The sequence below is a fragment of the Vombatus ursinus genome, unplaced genomic scaffold (assembly GCF_900497805.2).
Source record: "Vombatus ursinus unplaced genomic scaffold, bare-nosed wombat genome assembly UNPS02015175.1, whole genome shotgun sequence".
Lineage (NCBI taxonomy): Eukaryota > Metazoa > Chordata > Mammalia > Diprotodontia > Vombatidae > Vombatus > Vombatus ursinus.
The window spans coordinates 17,132,517-17,139,056 of record NW_020954953.1 but is presented as its reverse complement, the minus strand read 5'-3'; the positions used below and the strand labels follow the sequence as shown (position 1 = coordinate 17,139,056).

Sequence of the window (6,540 nt, the reverse complement as noted above, 5' to 3'; positions counted from 1 at the left end):
CTCTCCTTCTCTCTCTCTCTCTCTCCTTCTCTCTCTCTCTCTCTCTCTCTCTCTCTCTCTCTCTCTCTCTCTCTCTCGTTGTACTGGAAGCTATTTACTATTCTGGGCTGCTTAAGAACTTTGTTAGGGGAATAATGATTCAAAGTTAAGTCGATGGAATCCTTTTACTCCCCAGTCCAAGACACTTTTAGCAACAGAGACATGCAGTCCTTTACTGGAGTACTTCATTTGACAACAAACTTCTCTTTTGTGTCAAGACTTAACTCTTAATCAGAAGCACCTCGCTCCTACTTCCACATCTCCCCCATCCACCCACCCAGCGAACCTCTCACGGCCTGGATCCCCAGCAGATTAGGAAGAATGGAAGCAAAGTACTGTTATCAGAGAGCTAACTTTACAAAGAGGTCTGTAAGCGGTATTCAGGGGAAACCCCATTCCACAGCGGTTTTAGGAAGTGCTGACTCTCTCCGGGCTCAGGCTAACTATAGAAAGGCGGACTGACCCTGCCTCCTGAGGTGCTCCAAAGGGGTGGCCGGCCCTCCGTCCAGGGAGGGGAGAGAATGAGATAGCACCTCATTCTTTCCTCCCCACTACCCGCAGCCCGGACCAGCAATTCCGCACACCGAATCCAAAGGAGGAAGATGGAAGAAAAGATAAATGAGCGCAACGAAGGAGAAAAAGAAAGAAGAGGGAAAGGGTGGGAGAAAGTGCGGCTTCTTAAAGCCCTGGAGCGAGCTGGGACCCTCCTATCCAGCAGCCCAAGCTCCCAGAAGGTGGGGCAGCAACTGGAGATGTACGTGGGGAGAGCGGCCAAGTGCGCGAGGGAGCAGCCTGGAGTTGGGCTGGGGCTGGCATGAGGCACTCCAGCGCCGGAGCTCGGTGGGCAGGTGAGGCAAGCCGAAGCCAGACTACGTCTCGCTCCCACGCCCTCGGGCCTCTCCCACGATTGCCCCCCGAGGTGGGCGCACTGTACGGGGGGACGACGTTCTTTGTCTGAAATCTCCAGGGGCGGCCGAATGGGCTCCTTACCTTGGCTCGCCCCTCTTCGCAGCCTCCAACCTAGCCCCAGCAATCGAGTGCCGGGAGCTCGCCTTCGGGGCGCCTCCTCGCCAGTTCCTTGGGTCCCTGATCTCCGAAAGGCTGCTAGAGGCCGAGGCAGCAGCGGGGGAAGTTTGCGCCCTCACTTTGTTCCAAGACCGCGCTCCGCGTCGTGGCTGCCGCGGTGGCGGCGGTGCTGAGAAGCCCTCCTCCTAGCCGAACCCTCCCCTGCCCCCTCCTTCCGCACACTCCCCCCTCCTCGCTCCACCAGCCCAGCCCCAGAGGCCAATCCCCGCCCCGCCTTGGCCTGCTGCACCCCCAGGAGCGAACGCACCCCGGCACCCTGGCTGCCCGAGGCTCGAGGCAGGCGGAGTACGTGAAGTGGGGAGCCTGCTCCGGGCTCCTGCGGGACAATCCAGGCCGGCTGTCTGCCTCAAGAGTCCCCTCCACCTGAAAGGATGGTTTACTTCCAGCCAGCACGGGCGTCTGGAAAAACACATCCAAAGGCACTCTCGACGCCTGGAATGAGTGTTTTCAAAGAGGAAGACGAAAGACGAGCCTAAATACGGGCAATTTTTCTCCAACTTCCAAACAAAAAGTTAAATTTTCAGAAAGCACTACCAGAAAAAGTGGCTGTCAACTTACAGAGCATCTCCCCAAGCATTTCAAACCAGTTGACACCCAAAAGGAGAAGCAGGCGAGGCAGTAAGGGACCAGCCCCTCCTTCTGCTCCCTCTACTATATTTCCATAGTCTCGAAAGAAAGGGGTGGGCGGCGCAAACAGACAGAAAAAAAAAAAAAAGGATGCTTATCATTATATCGGGAGAGCCAAGCTAGGGAAGCCATTTGACCTGCACCTCAAATTCAAGGGAGGGCCCTCAAATTAAGCAGGTGAGAACTTTGGCCTCTGCACAATAGCATTTTGATGCTTCCATTGTAACAAAAAGAGTTTTCTCCCTTCAGTGGCTGGTGCATTTGCACAGTAGAAAGCTGCAAAGACATTTATTTTTAAAAACAAATTCTGTCTCACCCTTGGTGGTACTTTAGTATTTGTGTGTGTGTGTGGGTGTGTGTGTGGGTGTGTATACATCTGTATATTATATATATCCATAAATTAGATACTCATCATATATATACTCAATAATATTGATTATTCAAAGCACTTTCATATCCATCAATTATATAATCATCATATATATAATTGTTATTATGGTTAAGTGACTTAAAAGCTAAAGTCGACCAAGGTCCTCTCAGACTGTTTGAAAAACCTTACCACTCTCCTTGATCTTTTTTCTGAGGCCAAGTCCCTTAAAAAGTCTCATAGAAAGTTTTTCACTAAACAAAGGAAGCAAACAAAAAAAAGGTCAGATAAAAAAATGAGAATCCTTTCAAAATTAGCGCATGATAACTGTAATAGCAACATGTGGATTCAATTATCATCTTTATGCAGATGATTCCCAAATCTACACATCCAGATCTCACTACTTTCTGGAAAGTCAAGCCCAAATCATTAAGAGCTTACAGGACCTCTCCACCTCAAACTTTGGGTGTCAAAAACAGGACTTATCTGTGGCCCTAAGCTTCCCCCTGCTCCCAACCTTCCTATTTCTGTTGAGCACACCATCATCCTTCCATTCTCCAAAGCTCACAACCTCAGAGACATCCTCCTCCTCACCATATCTAATCAGTGATTTAAAAAAAAAAGAGTTAAACAATACAATACCAGAAATCTGTCGAAGTTGACCTTTAGCCATTAATAAGTAGTCTTTGGATTTAGAGACAGCTAGATAGCAAAATTGATAGAATGCTATACTTGGAGTTAGGAAGACTTGTGTTCCAACTCTCTCACAGAAGGTGCCCATCAATTGGGGAATGGCTGGTCAAGTTATGGTATATACATGTGATACAATACTTGGTTGTTGTTGTTATTGTTGTTGTTGTAGAGTCATTTCAATCATGTCTGACTATTCATGACCCCGTTTTGGGGTTTTCTTGGCAAAGATACTGATGATTTGCCATTTTCTTCTCCAGCTCATTTTACAGATGAAGAAACTGAGGCAAAAGGAGTTAAGCAACTTGCCCAGGGTCACACAGCTAATAAGTATCTGATGTCAGCTTTGAAATCAGGAATATGAGCCTTCTTGAGTGTAGGCCTAGCGCTCTTTCCACTATACCACGTAGCTGTCCCAATGCAATGCTATTGGACTGTAAGAAATGGTAAAGCAGATGGTTTCAAAGAACTCTGCAAAGACTTGTATGAACTGATGCAGAGTGAAGGGAATATAACCAGGAGAATGATTTATAAAATCACAACAATATTGTAAAGATAACTTTGAAAGACATGGTAGCTGTGATCAACATAATTACCAGAGGACTAATGATGGAATGTGTTACTATTATTCCCTAATACTATCATTCTATCACAGGTAGAACATGTCAGAGACAGAATTTGAACCCAGATCTGACTCCAGAGACAGTGTTCTTTCTGTTTTTGCCACACAGCCTTTTCATTTTAGTCTCTGACCCTAGGCTCCCTCCCTCCAATTGGAGAGGATGGAGGTAGACATTGGATAGCTTCTCTTAGATCCTCCAGCATTTAAGGAGGGTGCCCAGAGCTGCTCTCTTGAATTTCATGATCTCCAGAAATTCATCATTCTGAATTCTAACTCTCACTTCCTCAGATCATTTCCCACCTGGCTTCAGGACTTCATCATGCCATCCTAGCTATGTACCCTCATCCCTTTACCCCACCAACACCCCAAACTTTTCAGTTTCAGCTAGGTTGCATGGTGAATAGAGTGCCAGGCCTGGAGTCAGGAAGGCTCATCTTCCTGAGTTCAGACACTTACTAGTTGTGTGACCCTTGGCAAGTCACTTAACCTTGTTTACCTCAGTTTCCTCATCTGTAAAATGAACTAGAGAAAGAAAGGGCAAACCATTCCAGTATCTCTGTCAAGAAAATCCCAAAAGAGGTCACTAAGAGTTGAACACAACTGAAAAATGACAAGACAACAACAAACTTCTCCCATTGCATTGTAAGCTCCTTGAGGACAGGGACTGTCTTAGGCCTTTCTGTGTATCCCAAGCACTTAGCACAGTTCCCAGAACATAGTAGGACCCTGATTCTGACTGCCTCTGCCTCCTGCCCAAGTAAGACTCTGCTACACGCCTTGGTCCCTACACCAAGCAATCCAGGGACAAATCCCAATAGTAATACTAATCATCCATTTAGCTTAATTCCTTTTCCTAAGGAGTTCAAAAGAGTTTTACAGCCTGCTGGTAGGAAAGAACCAGGATTCTAGCAATTGCTAATTACACTAAGTCCATTTCTCTCTCTCTCTCTTTTTTAAACAGGCTTATTTGCAGTCTCCCACCCATTGCCTAAGGGGCTAGTTAATGGGGGGAAAAAGAATTCATGCAGTCAGGCCAAGCTTTCCTCTCTGTTCTCCTCTTTGGCAAGAAATTCTGCCAAGGGATTAAAGTAAATTGCCAGGGGTTAGAAGAGGCTTCCCAAGAGGGTCCTCCCCTAGTAGGGCTCTATCTCTCTGAAGGCCTTCTTGCCAACCTTTTGTGGATTCTCTTTCTGTTGGGTTTACTCCACTTCCTTTTTCAGTTGTTTGAGAAGAGCGAAGGAGGCAAGTTTTCTTAGTATTGTTTGGTGTACATGACAAAGCTACCTCCAGTGTTATTGACAACTGAGGCTCAGCCCTCCTCAGATGCATAATCTGGGGGAGCCACCCTCCTTTGCTGCTGATTCAGCAGCGAACACAGGTGTATGTTTGCCTTAACCAAATAATGGGGGGGGGGGGATGAATACATCTTTTCCATTTGTTTCTCTTTGAAACAGAATTTTCTGGGCCCATACACACCCAGATATTCCTAGCAGCCTACTTTATGATAGCAAAGAACTGAAAATAATATAGGTGAGTATCAATTACAGAATGCCTAAATAAATTGTGGCATATGAATTTAATGGTATAATACTATGCCATAAGAAATGAGGAACATAAAGAAATCAGAGGAAATGAGAAGATTTATGCAAACTGAAGCCGAGTGAAATAAGAAAAAACAAGAAAACCACATGGGCATCTAGGGAAGGAATGGGAGAGGGGGATGGATTCACAGTCAGGAAGTTGCTGCTATAAAGTCATTTCACTCATGTCTAACTCATCATGACCCCATTTGGGGTTTTCTTGGCAAAGATACTGGAGCAGTTTGCCATTTCCTTTTCCAGTTCTTTTTACATATGAGGCAACTGAGGCAAACAGGGTTAAGTGTTTTGCTCAGGGTCACATAGCTAGTAAGTGTCTAAGGTCAGATTTGAACTCAGATCTTCCTGACTCCAAGCCCCAGCTCTATCCACTATGCCAACTAGTCAGGAAAACCTGAGCTCAAATCCCACCTCTGATGCTTCCTTTGCCTTATGTGATCCTAGACAAGTCACTTAATTTCTTTATGCCTCAGTTTCATTATTTGTAAGATAATAATAATAATAGCCTACATTACAAGTATTAAATGAGATAACATGTAAAATGCTTTGCAAACCTTAAAGTGCTATGGATACCAGTCTTTCAAAATGAAAATCAGGACACAGTCTGAGAAAGGATATTTGTTTTGCACAACATCCCTAAGAGGATACACACTCTCTCTCTCCAGAGATCAGTGTAGGATAATCTATGATATGTGATTGAAAGGAAGCAGAGGGTCAGGCTGCTTTCAGCTTGTATTAAGAGCCTCAAGGAGGTCACCTTTTTATTGCTTGTATCCACAGATAGGAGTCAAACATTTCCAGCCATTTCTGTGAAGATTATTATTGTTATATCATTTATGCTTTTAGTCATTTAACATTTATTAACTTCTCTTAAATTAAGTCTCTGGCAAGTAGAAAGACGTTTTGTTTTGTTTTAATCTGTTTAACCATCAGTGATAATCATGGTAATGATGATAATAATAATAGTTCACAGTTCTATAGGACTAGACAGTTTAGTGGGCAGCTAGGTGATGTAGTGAAACGAGGCAGGAAGACCTGAGTTGAAATCTGGCTTCAGACGCTTACTAACCCTGGGCAAGTCACTGAACCCTGTTTGCCTCCATTTCCTTATCTGTCAAATGAACTGGAGAAGGAAATAGCAAACAATTCCAGTATCTTTGCCAAGACAACCCCAAATGGGATCATGAAGAGTTGTACCCAACCAAAACAACTTACAAAGCACTTTCTTCGTATGCAGATATTATGATTCCCATTCTCCAGAGTAGGATAATTAGGTTCAGGAAACTGAAATGATTTGCCCAAAGTTGTGAACCAAGTAAATGGCAGAGCCAGGACCCAGATTCAGTTCTGCCAACTTAAAGTTCTACGACCTTTCCACTCCAACAGCTAATACACCAAATGCTACATGGAAGCTCATATCAAGAAGCCTTGACCTCATAAAATACCAAGGGTGGTAGATCTCTTTTTCCAGGACTAGGAAAGGTATCTTTAAGTTATCCAATGTATTATTT

At 44.7% G+C, this 6,540-nt stretch overlaps 1 protein-coding gene across 2 annotated transcripts in view; it reads right to left on the bottom strand.

Moving 5' to 3' along the window:
- LOC114031505 (T-lymphoma invasion and metastasis-inducing protein 2-like) overlaps positions 1–1,197 on the bottom strand; it is a 288,383-nt gene extending 287,186 nt beyond the window's left edge. For both annotated transcript variants that reach the window (XM_027846610.1, XM_027846611.1), the window contains exon 1: positions 1,030–1,197. The gene's annotated coding sequence lies outside the window, so the exon portion shown is untranslated. The remainder of the gene's footprint in view (positions 1–1,029) is intronic.
- Between the last annotated feature and the right edge of the window lie 5,343 nt (positions 1,198–6,540).